At 39.2% G+C, this 21566-nt stretch overlaps 1 protein-coding gene across 2 annotated transcripts in view; it reads right to left on the reverse strand.

The window, feature by feature from the left end:
* The window catches only part of CHMP5 (charged multivesicular body protein 5), a 905521-nt gene that overhangs the window by 649298 nt on the left and 234657 nt on the right, over positions 1-21566 (reverse strand). The window lies entirely within an intron of this gene.

Here is a 21566-nt window from a genome sequence, read left to right on the forward strand (position 1 = left end):
AATATATCCCCTCTCATGATATAGTTTGCTTCTTTGTACTGGGATGCACATGAGAGTTATTCTAGAAAAATGCAGGAAAGCAGAGTTTGTCAACTACTGCAAGTGGAAAATTTAAACGTGATTCAGCTTTTAATGAAGAGAGTAATTCTCTTTCATCTCTCTGCTAGACATGTAATTCTAGCTGGTCCTTCATTAGTACAGCTTTCATCAGTATGAAGATAAAGCTGTGTTTAAGAAATTACTTAAGATTAGAGTTCAGTATGAATTTTGTTTGCTATCTAAAAATGTGTTGCATTTTTCAAATTGGAGTTTGAATATGTCACAGAAAACGTGCTTCTTCTGATTTTTTAGTTTTATGTGGGGGGTTTTTGTTTTGTTTTGTTTTTCTTTTTTTTTTTTTTTTTTTTTGAGGGCAGTATTCTGGATGCCAGAGCCACTGTGAAACTCTTCAAATTGACATGATGTCTGTCACACGTAGTTATGAATTAGTGAAGGAAAGGTTCAGAGTAAATTGCATTAGCAGAGGTGCATGTACTATTACATAATTCATTGCAAGCAGTGTTTTGTAAAATTAATATAAAATCTAATATAGTCTTTAAAGGTTTACAGTGAAAAGACTAATTGCGTCAGATCCATTTTGTCCTGTTTCCTGCTTACTGAATTCCAGCTGACAGCCTAGGAAACCCACACCTCATTACCATATTTTGAAACATCTGTTAAGGAAAACAGATCTGCTTGCCAGAATTCATCTTCCTTTCAGAAGTGCCAAGTGTGTGAACAGAACCATTATTCCTTAGGCAAAAAAAACCATATTCAGCTTTGCTGTCATCAACCACATTAAGGCTTTATTTGGTTCAGAATGTATGTAATTAATTGAGGAAAGCTATTCATACAATGTCACTGTAATTACTGAAACATGAATATTTCTCCCTTGTATTTCATCTGAGAAATAATCCTTAGGTATCAGCCACATTTATTTTAATTCTACATTTTAACAGCTTGCTACCTGTTAATGTTGTAATTATGACATCAGAGCTACTGCTCTGTAAATGAGCTGCTATCAGGAACCAGATGCTGAAGCTGTGTTTTACATGAAGGGAGATGGTGTCCTTCAGTCCATGGTTCTGGACCAGAGGCTCAGATACCTCCTGTACACTGTAACCACCTGTCTCTCAAAATACCCCTTGCAAGAGCAGTATCTCCCTTAACTGTAGTCGTTAAAGATTCCAGTAAGTCTTGTAAAAGGTATTTATTTAACACCTGTTTCACAAAATCAGTGAAATGTTAGCATTTTATATTTGCATACTTTTTCTTTTTTTTTTTTTTTTTATTTTTCCTCTAGCCTTGCTTATTCCCAGTCTCTGTGGCCTTAAAGGGATTCAGTTATTGACATGTAGGTAAGTAGAAGATGATAAGATTCTGGAGGACATGTTTTCTTCTTGTTTCCTACAATAGACAGCTGTGCAAGCACACCCTGCCTATGTACTGCTTTCCATTTCATCCTTTGGCTTCAGTTTCCTAATTAAAACAGTTTGCTCTGAATGAAAAGGAAAAGCAAAATAATTAAATGCAACTTTTTCCTTATCTCTTAATGAGGCAGTGGCAAGTGGTAACAAGAGGGAGCCACTACTCCATAACTGGTCAGCTCTCCTGGACTCAAACACCTGTTTTATGGAGTCCCAGGACAGAGGGCACAGTTTGGTGCAGTGAATGTGTTGCAGGGTTGTGCTGGGTAGCAGGGTGATTGGTGCTCTTGGTTGACCTCATCTAAGTACAAGCTGCACGAATAGCATTGCTGATCACACTGCCAGTTAGATTCAGGGAGGGATCCAGCTGAAAAGTAAGAAGGGGGTAGCCTCACCTTTCAGCTGGATCAGTCATTGTTTAGGTTCATCACACTGCTGGTGCTGGTATGGTGAGAAGAAGGGCAGGGCATTAGCACCTGAAAGTTTACTTTGGTGGGAAAAGCTTCATGGTACACAAAGGTTAGTTTTCAGATGTTCTTTCTACTTTCCCCTTTGTGTGTATTTATGTATGCTGTTGTAATGCTTTTCTCTTTGCTAATTCCCTCTTACACTTTCATCTCTTTCCTCCACTTCTTGATCAGTCAGATGTACAGATGTACATCTGCAGTCTGAATTTATCCCATTAGCTCTGCATGTATCTCTAGTCCCTGCTAGAATTAGGGTACCTTTCTTTATACTGCATGTTAAATTCATGCCCAGGATTACTAGCCCTCTCCTGACCTTTTTCCTGACCTGTTTAAAACCAGGCATCACCTGCTCTGGAGCCCTCAAATGAGGTCAACTCAGTGAGACAAGTCAAAGCCTTACATTCTAATGTGAGCGTATTTGAAGGTGAGAACAGAAATAAGCTTTGAGCTGATCCAACAACTTCCCACAGCCACTGAGAAAGGATGTTACTGTACCTCTTCCCATCATCTTCCCTGCCTGTCCTGGTAACACAGTTCTGTTCAGTACCTTGGGCCAGCTCTAGTGCCTGGTCAGCCTCTCCTGGAAATGCTTTGTTTCTCTGACATGTCAGGAAATTCACCCAGCAAACGGAAGGTAGACAGGCAAAGTCCAAGGAAAAGAGAAGAGTCTTGGCTGTGAAATAGAAGGTGAAAGCAGGGGAGGAGAGATAGGAAGAAAAACCTTACAATTTTGACAGCAGTGAGGTTTGAACATCCTTGTTTCCAGACTGACCTCACTTCTGGGGTCCCATCTGACAAATTATCAGCTGAGTGCTGGAGCAATCTAGTGCACAACAGCTGTGCTACATACACTGGTGCTGACTGTTAGACCACAGCCAAGCCAAACCTACTTTGTAACTGTGCAAATATTGGTGAGATGTTTTTCTATTGCTCTTAGAAAACTAATGACACTCAGAGTTGTCACTAATCCTTGAAAAGGCCAGCACATTGTAATCCAGAAGTCCCCTGCCCAAGCTCTTCATGTCCTCAATGAAGTAGTTACACTGCTCTTTCCTTTCCTTCTCACTTTTCCCACTGCTGGCTGAGTAATTGCTGCTTCTCTTAACTCAGCCAGTGGTCTCTCAGGTGAAGCACCTAAAGCAGGTAGTAGTTACAAGATAGTTTTCTATCACTCACTCACTCTGATAAGTGCTGCTTATCAGTCACCTGTAAATTATTGTTCAAACACCCACTGCATGTGCATCTGTGTGTGTGTGTGTGTGTGCGTGTGGGTGTGTGTGTGTGTGTGTGTGTTTACTCTGGCTCTGTTTTTTGGATCCAAAGGACCTGATACCATCAGCAGAGTTTAAGAGAAGGTATCCATACCTGCAGATCAGGTGAGCCAAGGTCAAGGCTCCTGGCCTGAATTTGAAGTGCCAAGTCATCACATCCACCAACCTGTTTTTCAAAGCTCTGGGTTTGGACTCACAAGTCTTTGATCTCCGTTACAAATCCAGGGAAAGGCTGCTAATCTCAGATATGCTCTGTGTGTGCAAACCAAGCATTCTGAGTGGTTTAGCAACACATGTTATGCCATGTCTTTATGCTTTGGTTTACAGTTGTAAAAATTTTATCCTTCCTTTGTGATCCTCTTCTGCAGGCTTTCCTGCTATGTTGCAAAAAGGTACTGGTAATGATCTGCTGCTCCTGCAACATCCAAACCACAGGAGAGAGACTCCATGTATCAGATTGGTTTTCCAATCTGGAAAACTTTTCTGGGTTTGGAACTTGCTTTTAAATATTATTACCATCTCTGTTTTTCTGGGTTTGGAACTTGCTTTGAAATATTATTACTATCTCTGTTTCATTAACATAAGTGAACTGGATCATCTCTGGTAGCATCTTCAACGTTCAAATATCAAAAGTAGCCAAGATGGTACAACATTCATACATCTTTCTTTTTTCTGTATTAGTGGTGGTCAATGTCACTTGTAACTCTGAGCTTATAGTAAAGATAGGTCGCTTTATTGCTTTTGTTCAAAAGTACAAAACACATTGTTTGACATTCCTCAGAGAAATGTACCTTGACAAGATAAATGAAAAAAAAAGGGAAATAAGGAGAGAACGTGCCAGAGGCAAGGGGCTTGGAATTAGATCCTTTCCAATCCAGAAAACTCTATGATTCTATGATTTTTTCATACTTACCTCTGCTCAGATATGGTGTATAGGGAGAAGGAATGAGGCGGCAACTTCTAGATGAGCATTTACCTTGTAAGAAAAGGTGGTTAAAAGGAGCTAGTTTGCTTACTTATCTGATTATAAGAAAAATAAGACATGCTATTTTGGCCATGGAGCTGGAATGAGAAAAGCATGACTCACCAAGACCCATGTTTTTCCAAAACTTTTTTCCAATGACAGTCAATTCTTCATCTCTCTGTGCCTGTGGGAGCAATTATTCTTCATTTGTCTGCCTTTTTGTGTTGAAAATTCTTCCTTTCGTGACAGCTATCTGTTACTTTTGCAATTTACTCCAAAATGGGACTCCTACTTCAAGAGGGACTCATTAGCAAGACTGCTTTTTAAATACAAGATAGGATTAATAAAATCAGTGTTATGGAGAATGTATGTGAAGGCTGGTGGAATATCAATAGCTTGATCTCAGCTGTATCAAAAACATAGAGAATCTAAATGTTCAAGCTCATAACTGAAAAAAATTATGTGATCCCCTCCCTATATCAATGTAATCCTGGCATCTGGGAGTGTCAGAATTTGTTATTCATGCCTTTTGAGCATTTTTATGTTTTTTGGGGGAAAAATCCTGTCCATTATCTCTTCCTCTGCATCACAGTTTCACCTTTGAGAACTTTCTCTGCCTTCCTGTGCATCTCTCAGGAACATATTGCATGGAGGGCATACATGGCTGACAAGTTTAGCATGTACTAAACTTACTCCTACATTTAGGAGTAAGATAAAAACAGACTTAGATGCAGCAGTCCAACCTATCTTGGACCTATTCCTTGCACCTATAGGTAAGGTGGCATATTTTACCCAAGATGATTTCCATTGCTATCATGGCTCCCATTTGATTTTTCAGAGGCTGAACTTCCTGAGAAATTCTCTTTTATTCTTTCCTTCTTACTTGGATGCCTGAAAAAAGTTGGGCAGTAAAATGTTAGTCCCTTTACTTTGTCCCCCATTTCACATTCATGTTACAACTTTCTCCCCTCTTCTTGCTTCTCTCTCTAAAGATTAAGAGTATCTAAAGTAATTTGTGCTCCTGCATTTTGAATTTTTCTGAACTGTTTATAATGAGATTGCCAAATGCTTTTGTGACTGAAAGAAACTACAGAGAACCCAAGGGTGTAATATAAAACACTTCAAGTGACTTGAAACCAGAAAAGAGTTGGGCTCAATTTACTATCAAGATTTGACTTTTCTGTAATTTTACAGGACTGTGAAGGTCTACTGGGACATACACATTTTCAAAAAATAAATTCTGTTAGTAATCCAGTCAGCACACTAGGGTGCAAGTCCATTCCTGAGTATACTGCAGCTCAAACAATAATAACAACCTGTATTTGTATGTGTCTAACCTTCAGGTTATCTACTTGAAAAGCAAAATGTCATCCAGCAGCAGAGTGGGTTGTATATGTGTGTGGGTAAAAAAAGGAAGAAAAATTTTTTCTTGGAGTCCCTCCATTGTCTGTCCCCTCTCCCCCACCTTCACCTTCCTTACCTTGTATTTTATTTGAGATATCCCAGGGTGCAACATGTATTTTGAGGAGTAGTGCTTTTAGAGGGGTGTGTGGTTATCTGAGCACAAGAGCTTTACACATGAAAGTACAATACTACTGATGATATTGTCTGAGTTTGTTTTAATCTAGTGCAAAGAACTATTCAATTCACTTTAGGAAAAAGGTCTGTCATCCCTCTCTTGACTGGACTGAAAGCAGGAGGGGTTGAATTCTTAGCTGTGGAAAAGGAGAATTGCTCGGAGCAAATTTTCATTACCTGCTTAATTAATGATACTTTTGAAATCATATTTTAACAGCTGGTATTTGTGTGCCCTGTGCAATAAAAGTCACATGGTTGTGCAATACTATAGGACACCCTGTGGTAAAGTACATCAGTCAACATACCATAGCTATGTCCCTACTTTTCTTCCTGGAGAAGTGAAAGGGAGTCTCTTACTGTCTCTCTCACTCTGTGGAGCCACAAGCACTGGGCTTCTCTTCAGTGGAGCAATGCAGTGAGCCAGATTACTTTCTTTGGGTATAAGATTTGGCTTCAAATGAAAATATGTACAGTTTCTGCTAGCATGTTGAGTGTTGGATTGGTGCAAATCCCAGTGGCCTGTGGTAAAAGAAAATCTTACCACTATTCTTTTGGGATTTATTCCTTGGTAAGTAGAGCAGAGAAGTATTAAGATTTCTTATCTAATCTCTGCAAAATGTTATTGCCCAAGGGCTCTTCAGAGTGTCTCACACCTTGTCTAAGCTCCATGAACTCTCTAAATTTGGATGCTTAAACTTTTTTTGTGTTGGAGACCATTAAAATTCAGCTGTATGTACTGTAAGAGCAAACAATATAAATGGGTTGTAAAACCCTTTATTCTTCCTCTGGGGAAGTTTTCAGAGACCTTGGGCTTCAGAGGGATGGTCTGAGCTGTCCTACAGCAGTAAGGACATTACTGCTTCCAGGTGTCCACAGCCTGAGCGAGAGACATCGGCAGGTACGTGGTGGAGTGGCAGAAGGGAATTCTGTTCTCTTCAGCATCCTGATGAGGACTGGTTAAATGCTGCAGCTAAATCCAAAAGTCTGAATGTAGTTTAAACTAATTCACTGAACTTGTGAACTCCAGTATCCAGAGAGCCATTGCCTTTTTTTGCATGCTGTTTCTGCTGTCCTTGCTGTGAAGACAGTAATTGCTAAGAGGGTGGATGTCCAAGAATGTACTATCTTAAACCTCAGCACTTTAATCCCACAGAACAAGTCTGTGGGAGCACTGCAGGAGATCATATTCTCGGTTTAGAAACATTTGTCAATTTGTTTCTTTTGCTTATAAGATCATGACTAAACATTTATATCTTTTGGGATATGTTTGGTTTTGTTTTAATTTTCACACTGGATATATAACTTAGTGTGCAACTCCATGATTGCTTTCTCTTAAAACACATTCAGTATGTTTGCTATGAATACAAATATACAATGCAGAAAATAAGTGCCATAGCAGACAACAAAACCTATCTATCATAATTTATTCACTCAGCAAAGCTATAAAAAATTTTAGTACATAATATATTAAAGCTATTCCTTTTGCTCCACCACTGATTTTAACTGAGTTATATCGGGGTAAATGTGAACCAGTAAATCTGTGTAATAGATCCTCACCTGCTACAATGCAACACAATCCAAAAATTATTCAGATGTGTTTTGGTTGATGATTCTGGGCTTTGCTGTCTCCTACTGTGATTCTTTCAGAACTGTCTGATCACGCTTTATTTAGTTTCATGAAGCCAAATGACAACTATTTTTATGTTACTGGTTCCATTGTTATATATCTTTTTATGGCTACTGGCTTACATGTTAATGCAAGATAAAATAAACCATGAAACTACAGGGACATCTCTACCAAAGATTACACCAGAGGAGCTAAACCTTGAACTAAGGCATCCTTCTCCACTTGAATGCATTTACAGCTATGATCAGACTCAGAGGGAGCTGTGTAGCACAGCTGTTATCCAAAGAAACCTCATTTCAGCACTGTGTGCACTCCTGGAATATCCCACGTATATGCCAAAAAAGATGGGATTAATACAGATGGCAAGTGTTGAGAGAGAAGGATTGAGGGGTATTCAAGAATTAGCATAACAGGCACTGTAGAAGAGCTTGTGATGCTACTTTGTATTGTTTCTGTTTTGTGGAAAAATCAGAAGGGGGATTTATGCCAATGTGTTTGCAAATCCTGGCTGCAGTACACCCTATTCTTTTAGAGCCAGCTAGACACGAGCCATGTGCAAGCAAGATGTTGTGATTGTTTTTCCTTCACTGCTTGCTTGGAAGCAGAGATCCCTAATTTTATCTTCACCACATGCAGGAATTCAAGATTATCTCCCATTTTCTCCATGATGAAAATGGGGACATTCTGAAATGAACATTTTGCCAGTATTCATGATCCTTTCAGACATCAAACTTGGCGTGCACCTTTTGTCTGAATTCTTGCCTAGGATAAAAGACACTCTATGAAGCTGGAGAGGTTTGTGGCAATGAAATAAAAGAAGTTAAGAATCAAAACCAAAGCACTACTCTTTTCAAAAGACAAAATTTTCATGTGGGAAATTCTTCCTTTCAGAGATCTTTTAGTGTTTGTTGGGAAGACATGAATGGCTGATAGTCTAGCAGGTACCAGCTGAAATATCTAGTTTCATTTTTGTAGGCACCCACCAGTTGGTATACTAAAGCTTATCTTATTATAGTTTTGTTATTCTGTGTGTGACACTTAGCTTAATAAGGTAGGAGGGTGCATTTTTCTTCACAGAGTATTTTTTTCAGAGACAAAGCCTCTGTGTGTTGTGAGTCTCCCTACTCAACTTTTGTGAGGGTTGAATGTGAATAAGCTGAATCTGAACTGCCTGATCTAATAGAGAGCACAGTGCTAACACCTCTATGTGAACTCCAAGCCAATACAAAGATCCCTGTGACTCAATGGTTCCTGATGTTACTTTACCCCTTGGACCTCAGGACCTGTAAGGCAATCCTTTAGAGTACATGAAATTAAAATGGGTTATCAAATCAAAGCCCAGATAGTCTAAAAAGGAGAAGTCAAACTAAAGCTGACATAGCAAAGCCTCCAAACTATATTGTAAGCTCTAACCTTACTGTAGATAATAAAACCATACTAGGAGTAAATGAGGCCTATTACTTCCTTTTTTCTCCATTGTCAATATGAAATTCTGATGATAGTCACTTTATTGCTCTGCATGAAGCTGCATATATTATTTAACCAGTATGAAAGATTTCCATCTATTCAGCTACGTGGGCAGTTTTCATGTGATAAAGTTTTATTCTGGCAGGGGAGTACTGCCAAGCTTTACTTTGGTTAAGTACATTAAAAGAAATTCTATCATCCATGTGAGTCTGCATTGTAAAATTCTGGTTTGCTCCCTGGATATTATTTTCACTGAGGTTATCAGTGCGAGAAACCTTTTCAGTAATCTTTAGCACGTTTGCTATGTAAATCAAATTATAAGTAGAAGATAAAACCTTGCTAGGGCTTCTGAAACTGTGGGTGTAAAATGGATTTGAATTCAACACTAAGTCTAACTTAGAGAATGAAGAGCTTTGCTGTCTTACAAAATTCTGACTGTACAGCTGTTAAATCTGCAGTTCCTGCCACATTCTGTTTTGGTGACCTTGTCGCACTTACTTCAGGTGTGTTCTACTCTCCCATACAAATCAGTAGCATCTGAGTTTTAGTCTTTATCACAGTAAGGTAACACTTTGAGGCACTACCACAGTGGAAATAATAAGCAGGAAACAGCATTTCAGGAAACAAAGAGTTTAGACTACTTTCCTATGAGTTTCTAGGAGGCAGAACTGTTTATCCTTTTAAAATCCTACTCTACACCCTGGAAAGAAGAGGCTGACAGTGGGGCAGAATGGCTCATTTTGAGTTTGGGATTGAGATTTGCCTTGACTGCAGTGGCATGGTTTTTGGTGCTTTTGATCAGATAGCTTCCTGAAAAATTGAGGAGTTCAAAGGCACCCATTCCATTCTTTCTTGTCATGATAGCTGCTTTGGAGATCGTGGTGGCATGGCTCAATAGTTCTCAGATCTGCTAGATCTACAGATAGAATAGATTTGATACATCACAAGCCCTTTTGCACTCTTTCCATCACTCTCTTCCAGAACTACTTTAGGTTCAGGAATCTGATACATCTTTTCATTATGGTCCAATTATCACCAAGATCCTTTGCATGCTTTGAGAGAGGCTGTGCTTACCTCCATCAGAATTTGATTCCTCTCAGCCTCAGCCATGTTGCATCTGCTTTTCTATCACTTTTCCTCAGATCACTCACACAGCTCCACAGCTGCTTCTTCTCTGCATTTTCTTCAGCCCTTTTCTTAACCACCTCTTTTCTTAGTTTGTCTTCCCATCTTTGGTTTCTTCTCTTGCCATCACTGTTGTCTTCTGTTCCTGCAGCTGCTCATCAGCCCTAGAATGTGCCTCTGGGTTTATCTTTGTTTTTTATCTTTATCTTATCTCTTTAGAGCAGCTGCTCTAACAGTGCCTGCTGCTTCTCAGTGCTGAGCCCTAATGGATTGGGTCTCTGAACTTCTGGTAACACACTATTTTCTGACACTCACTCTGCAGGTCCTTGTTTTCCCACATGTGATTAAGGGTCAAACTTTACTCTTTAAATGGTTGCCAAGAAGTAAGAAGAGCAGTGATGAGTCAGAAGCTCTATAAAGCCAGCTGCATAATAAAGTTTAAATGTTCAATGAATTAGAACAATGGGAACAGTCATAAAGCCTTCAGTGCCAAAATGGTCTTTTTGTTTATAAACACCTGCACAGTGGGACTTCCCATTGCATGACTGTAGTGCTTTGGCTCTTTTTCATTAAAAGATAATAATTTTTGAAAATAGCACAAGCACTCAGGTTGAAGACTGAGAGAGTCCGTGGGGAAATTGCCTTTAGATAAGGAATCCTAGCTAGGTAACACAGGCTCATATTGTTTTTCTTTTTCCTGTTTGGCATTCTCTTTTGGTCTTTATGAGGATGAAATAAGAGAAGAGGGTAAATTTTAGCAGATTGTCTAATTTTTCTACAAATGTTGGCTGCACAGCATAACATTAATTTCTGTACATATCCCTCCACTTTTTTGAACAGAATGAGTAATGCTTCATTCTAAAAATGCTTCAAGAATGAGCTACACTTCAGATCATATTGATGGCTTAAACACTTTCAACAGTAGTGAGGTTACATTCATGGCACTTCATTTTTGGTTACTTCCCTAATATATGTGATTACTTTTCTTATATAAGAATTAAAGCTGTTTTAAAGAGCATAATAGGCATGCCTAAAGGAGGGTTTGGCATTTCCAAGGTTCTCCTAGTTTTACTGAGAAAGCAGAAAGAGGAAAAGTAGAAAAAAAACACTTCAAAATAAAAAAGCACATTTTAAAAGCTTCAAGTTTTATGCAAATGTATTTGTTATCAGTATCAGGAAGAGCTAAAGCATTCAAAGGCAACACAGGGTTGTGACTCTGCCTTCCCAAACTTCAGGCATGCACTTAGTAAATCTCCTTGAGAGCCATGCATAGGATTTTTCTGGGGTCTGAATGAAGAATTTTGTACAGGGCTATTGCAGACAGTGAAGAAGCAAGAAGTAAAAATATAAACATGTTGACATTCCTTAGATTACCCTCTGAATTTTGCCTAATTAGCTTCTGCTGCAGGTTTTCTGTTCAGTGTCTTATGGTTCTCCAGTATTAAACATAAAAACATACCAGTGTATGTTTTTATGTATAATACTGGAAAGCAGCTATAAATAGAAATCAATAACTATGTGAATGCTGAGGAAGCAGCTGAAGGCTGGAGCTGTTACAGAGATGGAGAAATGTCCTTTACAAGTACGAGGGAGGCAAGATGAGACAGAAGAAAGTAAGCATCTTTCATCTGATCAACAAAATACAAAGAAACTTGAAGAAAAAGCTCTTCTTTCTAGACTGAAAACACACAACAGCACCAAGTGCAGATCAGGAACAATTTATGTTGATTTAAATTAATTCTTCTGTTTATTAAGATAATCTCAAAGACAAAAATGACTGGTGCCTGTGCAGCAAAATGATAATATGATAGTGATTATTCTTTCTGGAAGGGACAGGAAGACAAGTGTTTATCACTTTCAGAACAAGATCTGGATAGAGAGAAATTTTTACAGCCCTTGAAAGCAAAACATGCTCCTTATGGAGGCACACTCATTCCCAGCTATTTTGTTCTTAGACCTTTTTCCTGTATCTTCCTAGAGGATCAGAACTAAGCCAGAACTGGAGCTCTGTGGCAGTGGTGTGGTATGATGTTACTGTCCTCTGTCAATTGTGAATTCATCCTGATGTGTAGAGATAGTTTATTTCTGCAGACAGGTTTTCTTTGAAGGCACTTTAGAGAATAATAAGCACATTATCTTTGGGAACACTGATATAAGGTGAATGAGAGCACTGAGTCCTTCTTGTCTCCATATTCTATGAAGTATTTACAGTGATCAGTTTATGTAACTTAAAACACCTTAAATTCACATAGAATCTCATTCCAAAGCTCTACTCAGTACAGTTTAAGCCACATTAAATCAGTCACAAACTGCTTTACCTTTTTCAGGGCTAATTCCATGAAGGGACATCAGATTTTTCATTGGATTTTTTCATAGTTTTCCTTGTTCTCCCATGGAGAAGGTCTTACTATTTATTTGTGAACAGTTGTGTGAATATATAATTTTAAAAATAATTCCTAGATTTAAAAGACTGTTAAATCAAAATAAAATATGCGCAATCACAGAGAGCACTGAATCTTTTTCACACTGGCTGCAAGCTATCTGCACCTGTGAGGCATCTGCTTCACAGACCCAGGGATCTGCTGGAGCTTCCAGCAGGCCCTCCAGTTTTTTCCCTGGTGCAAGCTGGCTTGCAGTTGGAGTAAGGAGGCAAAAGCACATGCAGAGATCTGTTCTAAATTTGCTTGACCTTGACCCACAAACTAGTCATGACTAATAGAAAACAATCATCTTTACCACTGAGTGTATATTGCAAGTAAACAAAAGTTTTGCAGAACACACATGGTTAGAAACCTCATCTCACATCATCTTGGATTGGCATAGGGTTTTGCCTCTGTGGAAGGCCACTCAGCAAAATTCCATAACTTTCTGACCGTGATTTCATGGGAGTGGCAGCTACACATTGAAGTGATATATTTTCATTTGCTGAAGTTTGGTGATTGCATTTTAATTTCTCTGGCACTGTAACTCCTCAGCTTTCCTGAAAAGTGAGATGGAGGAAAGAGAATTTCACCCTGTAGCACAAGCATGGTTTGATGAGATGGGGTATGTCTACATTAACTTTTTCGTTCTAATTAGGAGGGCACTTTTCAATGCAACTCTCCCAACTATCCCTACATGTTGTGCTTTGGTTTGTGGTGCCGAGCTGTCTCAGAACATTAGATGCTTTCTTTAAGAAGGAAACGAAGTTGTAAGATTTTCTCCAGAGGTGTTTGTAGTATGTTCCAGCTGAAAACAAGTATTCAGCTTGTGAAATCAGATCAGGGCCACTCTGAAGTGAAAAGCTCCAAATTGGGAAAATTGCAGATGTGGGATCTCCAGTAACAAGTGTTTTGCTCCAGCGAGCTGCTTTTGCTGGTGTGTACAGCAGGTTAAGGTGGGTCAGTCCTTGTGATCTCAGGTATGCAGCATGTACATGTGTGCAGAGACTCCCCCAGTTTCCACTGAGTATTAGAAAATTATTTACTTGCACATATGCTGGGATAAAGGACATATAGACATATATAGGCATATATTGACATTAAAAGCTGCCTAAGGAAGAGCAAGGAATACTTACAGTATGGATTGTTTGAAGTACACTTTTAAAAAACAAATATGTGCTGTAGGGAGCTACCTGTCCTGGTTTGACATAAATGAATCATTCCAAGCACTGGAGGCATCAGAAGACACCTAATCCTAGAGAGTCAGTTCAGCAAAATTAAGACCTAGTTATTAAGTATAATCACCAATGTTTATAGAGCAGATTACAGCTTTTGGGTGCTGCTGATGTAGATATCTGATATACCACCATTGACGTACCAAGTGAGAACGTGATTTTGCAAGGTTCATTATGTAATTTGGTCATATTTTTTGCTAGGTGTTTCTTACTGTAATGTCTTCATATCATCTGCAAAATCTCTAACATAATTTTCACAGGTTAATTGTTGGTGCAGAAATTCTGCCATGCTAATTAAATGTGAGAAATGTACTCATTGCATTTGTGAATATGCATATTATTTCATACAAGTTTGCTAGCAAATGTATTAAAGGAATTTCTGTAAGTAAGTATGTATTTTCTGTAAGTAATTATGTTTTGGAGAACTTACAGTTGTTTTTACTATGTTCTTGTGCTTATTTTTCTGTAAATGTGGGGGTGCATTACACATGTGAGGAAAAAGTTATTTATTCATATGAGGGTGAATTCCTCTACTCCCTCAAGCCTCCAGATAGAAGGTAGTTCACCAAAATCCAGATTAATTACTCGTGGACTTCATGTTGGTCTATGCCTGTTTCTGTGCTTTATTTGGGGAGGGGAAAAGGTGTGGCAGAAGGGTAGCCTGTTAGGAAGTGGACTCTGACACATCCCCTTGGGCTTGACCTCCAAGTTGCATGTAATCATGTAGCTCATTTACTCTGAGTTAATAGGGTCTGTGTTTAACATTTATTGTATTTGATTAATGAAGGTTTTGCTGTTCCTTTGCTGAAAGAAAGGACAGATGTGTTTGTGGTCCACTGCTTCCACCTAAACAAACACAAAATCAGGTTTCAAATCTTACTCACGGGTGTACTTCTTCAAGGGGACGATACACAGCCTTCAGTCTGAAATCAGCTGTCAGAAGCAAAAAGTACTGTGTGGTTTTTTTAATCATAGGTGAGAGGGCAGCTGTCTTTGAGCATCTAGCTTTCCATACCACTGAACACCACCCAGTATTCAGAGACAGTGGAAGAAATGACAGGCCTGGAAATCTAAGGCTGGTTTAGCCTTTGTATTCTTCATGTCCCTCAGCATAAAATCCCCCATTCCCTGCTTCAGGTTCCCTTTCAGATACCCAGTGCCCACAGCAGACACTGCCTAATCTGAATGATAACAATCATGTTCAGTTTGATGTGCAGTACTAACTTTCAAACTACATCATTTAGAGAAAATCAATCCCTATATACCAAATATGCCAAATTTTTAGTCCGCTCCTCCCTTAATCTACTTTATTTACTCTGTTCAATCAGGGACAGTAGAGATCTCAGTCACTGTCTGTACATCAATCCATTTGCCATAAGGACAGCAGTGGTCCTTTGACACTCAGTCTTGTTTGCCCATTCAGAGCAAAATCAGAATAGCATGGTTGCTTACTGTAAGATTGACTTATAAGTGAAACTTGGTTTGAAGCAATAAGATGTGGGTTTGTTTAGGAAAGACCAACAGGATGATGGAGTATGTTTTAGTACACCTGAAGCACATCTCAAAAGCAAAATATCTTTGTTATCAGATATGTCCCATGTGTAGAGGCTGAGTATTGTAAGGTAGAAGCTTTGTATAGTAATGAAATAAAATGTGTTGTGATTTGTGTTGCTTGTAGGAAGATGTCCCCATTGGCCACACTTGAAAATTTTACACCAGTGCTCTCTCATATTTATATCTCCTCCAGCAAGTACAGACACTTTCACTAAAGCAGCATCTTTAACATATTTGTTTAATTTGCTACCTCTAATGCAAGCTGCTTAAGCAGTCCTGATTTACAAGGACATAGGCAGTATCCATGATAGTGATGCTGCTGTGACTCTTCAGCTGATGGTGATGGTCTCCTGATAGCAGAACTTTTTGACATATATGTTTTCCAGGACTGTAAGACGTACTGTGCTATAAAATGTTTGTATTACTGCTGCTGAAAAGATTGAACTGGAAATGACAATTGCCTGGCATTTTTCAGGTATTCTTACTAATGAAAAATGGCAGAAAGGTGACTTCATGCAGGTTTGTGCTGGGTAGTGTGACTTAGTCTCTCGGCAGAGATAGCCTACCAGTTTGTTCAGCCAAGGCCCTGAAACGGTGTTCATTCCTTTTGCATGCCTGGAGAAAGGGCAGCTTATCCAGGTCCAGTATTTCCAGGTCAACAGATTGACCTAGAAGTTACAGAGAAATGAAGTTACTTAAACAGTTCTTATCAGTAGCAGCTTTTCTCACAGATATTGACTGATAGCAGTTCCTCCTTGGCCTTATCTCATCAGAGTGTTACTCATGCAGTTGTGTAAGGCTTATGGAACCTGCACCTTCCTCCACTGAGCCAAATCTATCACTGGGCTTCCTGTTGTTGAAAGGAAAAACAAGCTTACAATGTTTTACCCATGAAGGCATTTTTCTCCTGAAAAGAAGAACATGAAAAAGATTTTCCTAGAAAATAAAAGTATGACCTACATTCTAGATATGGCCAAGGCCTTTCACTTCACTTTAAGGTAAATGTGCTTAAACAATCCTAAATCTATTTCTGTACTATAGGGAACATGTTATAGACACACAACCTTAGTGTCTCTACAGATCATTCTAGATACATATAAGTGCCAGTTCAGGTTTGCACTAAACTTTTCAAATCATTTCAACAGCTGCTAAAGCATGGTAATGGATTTATTTAGGAAAAGGATCATATTTTCACTTTATGTGTGTTTACAAGAATCCTTATAATAGGGGAATCAGGTAGGGAGCTTTCTGATGACATCTGAATTCTAGAAAAGCAGCTGACAGTAACTAACATATCTAAGAAATAGACTTGGTGCATTACTGCATTACATATCAAAAGTCATTCACCAGCAGAAGAATCAGCAAAAAATGCAAAACATTATATGCAGCTTTATTTTCATCATGAATTTGCCAAGTCAAAATCTTTACATGAAATCCATAAAAATCATAAACCACCATGTGTCATAAACCTAATACATGGCGTTCCTGCTTTAGGCTACTTCTCTAGGGATAGTTTCATGGGATTCATTGAATTGTAATGGTTTCTTTATTCTGTTCTGCTTTTTCTAATTTCTGATGATGAATCCCAGCAGAAGCTGAGGTGCAGAGAGACAGTCAGTGTATGATGTAATATGCTAATGAATCTAGTAAACGGCTTTCTGTGCTAAATATGGTTAGACCTGGACAGAAATGATTAACAAACGTTCTGTTTTCAGGATTCCTGCCAATTTTCAATATGCATGACAGCTGAGAACTGCCTGTTCTTGAACACGAATGCTACCGCAGTAGTTGTTTCCTGTTTCTGGCAGGAATAGCATGTCTGTTCTGAATCTGTGGGCCATAATCTTATTTTACCACAACGCCAAATTCCAAAGGTTCATAACAGAACTCCCAACTGCTTTTAGTGCCTAGAGCACTGCTATACATCCAAAGCAGACCTCCACCCAGCAGCTCTTATCACAGCATGTGGAATAGCAGGACAGCCTGCACAGAAAGATGGGTTTGTGCGTATCTCTAAGCACCTGCTGCATTTCCACAGCAGTACATGCTGCACTCATCATGTGCTTCTTTGCTGTCTTAGATACCATGAGTTCTAACATCATTATAATGCAAGGATTTCATCTCGCCAGAGCTTCATTTCTCGCAAGCAGCTTCTCTAAGCCCTGATTGTTCCTGATCCTTGCAGCAATCATCTGACTCCAGATCTCACCAATCCACTCTTTTATACCACTTGGTCTTATTGACTACAGGCATGGCCTGTAAAGATCAGGCTTGCTTCTAATCTTTAGTAATTGGTCCAGCTGCAACTCATTGGGAGATAAGATTACCTTCTATACCACCTTCATTTACCCATACTGTATCCCCCTACACTTCTGGCTGGAACTATATATCTATATGCCTCTATTATACAGAGATATATCTCAAGTGTACCTGTGAAGTGTTCTTGTCTTTAAACAGTAAGCCCAGACACAGTGCTGAAACAAAACCACTTACATTTCTCCAGTTCTATATAGCCTGTCTTAAGAAAAGAGGACCAGAATAAATTTCATTTCCCTGTTATGGCTGACAAGACAGTTTTTTGTCTCTTCCTTGAGCATTGCTTTTGTCCCTAGTGTCCCTAATACACCGTGCTTCTGCTTGCATTCTGAGGGTTGCCCAACTCCAGCAGAATTCTTTAAAGTTTTCCTGAGAACATTTATGATACATCCATGCTCCATTTATGTTTGGCATCTATCTCAACCTCACCAGAAAGGGAGAGGAACATAACTTTTTCAGCTGCATAGAACATTTTGAATCTGGAACTGTGATATAGCACAGGAATTTCAGGTTATTCAGATAACCTGAATGCAGGAAAATCTAGTGCAGGACAACCTCCACATTTACGTTTTCAATGAGTGTACTGGAGCTGTCTGGTGTTGCAGAGGCCAGTAAGAAAATGAGGTCCTGTGATGCAAAAATCCTAAAAGAAGCTGCTAAAGCAAATTTTTATTCTGGTTAGCATTTCTCCTGAGAGGAGCTTGTCTTTGGACCTAAAAGCATCTCACATTGAAGCAGAGGTTAATTATCAGCCTTCCACTTCAGCATGTACCACAGAACCCATTGTACAACCCAATGAAATGGTCACTGCATGGCTCCAGACTCAGAGTGTGTTTGCAAAGCACCTGACAGATGTGTGGGTAGGGTGAAATGAGGTCATGAAAGTGCTTTGGTAGCACTGGAGAAGCTCATTCGTCTGTTTCTTATTCCTAGTCATATTTCTTTAACCAAATTATGAGAATATTCTGGGGTTTTACCTGCTTTTCAGCCTGCTTTTCGTAGGAAACAAAATATCCTAACGGGTGTGACCAGCATGACCTTAGTGCTTGGGGCAATTAAAATAAGTAAACCATAAAATATTCATAGCACATGATACTGTTGTGATTTTCTGGCAGATTGATTGCTTCAGTCAGGCTGAGGGGACTGGCTGCCAAGGATTTACACTGGCTAGCAAAAAGCACTCATGATAATAGGTCCTACTGGTAAAAATGACAAAACCTGGAGGTCAAAGCACATAGAACAACAAGTGAAATAAAAATTACTCTCTTGTGACTATTCTGATGTAGGTGGCAGCAGCAAGTTCAGCATGCTAAAATACCTGGCAAATGTTTGGTTGTTTTTCCCAGTGCAGCACTCCATTAGGAATAGGGACAAAGCTCTCATTTTAAAATGAAATCCTGATAAGGAACTACTGGAAGAAAGGTTATAAGGTTATGCTAAAAGCTACTTGATAGAATTTGTTCTTACTAAAGAATTAGTTTAAATTGCATACACTCAAGCTAATGCCCCTTAAGTTAACGTGGCTTGAATGAGGAAAGCCACCCTGTAAATTCACACCATAGCAATGCAGAAGAGCTGAGCTGTTCAGCTCAGAAGATCAGTTTCCTGTGCTGATTTCTTCATTGGGTATGATTACTCCTGTTGAAAGCATAGCTATTCTTGAATGAGAGTTGCTGGTTTGTTGGTGGGTATTTTTTCTTATCATTTTAATACTGGTGGGTATTTTTTTCATGAATGGGACCTGAGTTATCAACAACACAAACATTAACTGAAGCTAACTCTGCAGTGAAAAAAAGTCATGTCTCCATGCACCCCCCAGCCCTCTTCACAGTCTGGGAGAGGAATTGTCTCTGTCTGTGGCCAAAGGCAGATTTTGGTAAGGATGTTCCCACTGAAATTTGCTGTGTGTCTCCTTTTTGCTGAGGACATCTACAGTTGGAAATTTAGCAAATGGGATTCCATCTTCTCACTGAAATTCACAAGAGTTTTGCTCAAGTAAAAGTGAAAAGACACAGCTTCTGCTTTGCAGATAAGCATGTGATTATATTAGATGTGAGGGAGAGATATGTTTAAATAACAGAATGGCTGTCACAGAAATGACAAAAGACAGACAGGTGTACGACACAAAGGAGGAACCAGCAAGTGAGATATTAACTACTGCCATAAAATACAAAACAAGGACACTGCTGAGGCACTGAAGGACAGAGTGGTACTTTCCATTTCTCTCAGTGGCTACTGAGGAGTAGTATTTGAAGATTTAAATTCTCTTTAAAAATCATTTATGAAATTCTAAAAATTGAAAATATTTGCCTGTGAAGATGAAATACCTTTTTTGGATGCAGCTATATCTTTAGAGTAAATACTCTGTTAGGCAGTTGTTTAAAATGTGCACAGTATTCCCTCATAGCTTCACAACTCTGATGGTTAGAAACAAGCTTACAAGCAGATTAAGGGCACTGCTTTATAAACTAGATTTAAAATAAACTGTAAAAAGGACAGACGTGAATCTCCCTTGTTGCATTTCCATGTTCAACTTAATTCAAGGCAGGCCAAGTTTCCACATCAATTCAGATCAGAGAGGATCATAAGCCTCTTTTTTGTAATGACCAGATAGCCAGACTATCTCGTGTGCAAGGTCAGAAGTATTTTCCTTCTTTCTGAATTACTGACAATCTCTGTCTCTGCTTGGGACAACATGGGGACCACAGCTTGCTTTAATCCAGCTAGTGGCTTAGCCTTTCATTTCCTTTTTCTCTCTTTTCTTTTGTATTGCTTTCAGAAATTAAGTAACCGCAGTTGTATTTTATATCCTTTAAAAGACCTGGGAGTGTAGACTTGTGTGAGTGTAGAAAATCTTGGAGAAAGAAAATACAGACAAAGCTAATCACTAAGATCTGGTGGTTTTTCCTATTGCTGCTACTTAAGTTGAGCACGAGGACTTTTGCAGGGGGTGGGGGGAATTTATTTTCTTTTTGGATCAAAATATCTTTACTCAAGAAAACTCTTACATTATATTGATATAAAACTCCCTAAAGCCACACAATGTGTTCCCCACCTCATTAACGTTCAGTGCTGGTCATTTCAGCAATTTCATACTGATGTATTCTGCTCCACTGATCAAACTACTTTAATAGGTACAACCATCAATTATGTGTATAAATACCTTTATTATGATGATCATATATCATAAATATTCAGAGCTGAGCCTTGGTCAGCTTTGCATGTGTAAATCAGATGTAGCACCAGTAAGCACAAGAGAAATATTCCCCCTTGCTCCTTACTTTGGTGGAAGAAGTATTTGAGCCTATGAAGAGTTACTGGATCTTTGGGTGATGTCATATTTATATATCTCTTCCAGTGTGTGAGGTTACCTTTCTACTCTGAATTATCTTTGATGTCCTAACTCAAAAGAATGAAAACTGGAAAAATTACAATTTTCCTCCAGTCCTGTCTTACTATTTGTAGCTATGGAGCTAGCACACTGGCAAAAACTTTATTGTTGGCCATTTTGTGATTCAATTCCTCTAGTTAGTGTTTAGTTAGGTATTGGAGTGGTTCTATCAGAACCTTGATTTAGAGGATAAAATAAGTATTTTTAGTTGATGAGTTCTACGAAAATCTCAGCTGTCTTTTGGCAGTGATATGGCGTATTGTGTTTGTATGGCCAGGTTTTGGTAGTGGGGGGCTACAGGGGTGGCTTCTGTGAGAAGCTGCCAGAAGCTAGCTCATGTCCAGTGGAACCAATCCCTGGTAGCCACAAAGCTGGATATGTTGGTGGTCAAGGCTGGGCCAATTAGAAATGGTAGTAATGCCTCTGTGATGACAGCTTTAGTAAGGGGAAAATAAATTATTGTGCAGAAGTAATTGCAGCCAGAGGATAGCAGGGTAAGAATGTGTTGGAGGAACAACTCTGCAGACACCAAGGTCAGTGGAGAAGGAGGGGGAGAGGTGCTCCAGGCACCAGAGCTGAGATTCCTCTGCAGCCCATGGTGCAGACCATGGTGAGGCAGCTGTGCCCCTGCAGCCCAAGGGTATCCCCAGGGATGCAGAGATCCACCTGCAGCCTGTGGAGGATC

The sequence above is a fragment of the Serinus canaria genome, chromosome 2 (genome assembly GCF_022539315.1).
Source record: "Serinus canaria isolate serCan28SL12 chromosome 2, serCan2020, whole genome shotgun sequence".
In the NCBI taxonomy this organism is placed as follows: domain Eukaryota; kingdom Metazoa; phylum Chordata; class Aves; order Passeriformes; family Fringillidae; genus Serinus; species Serinus canaria.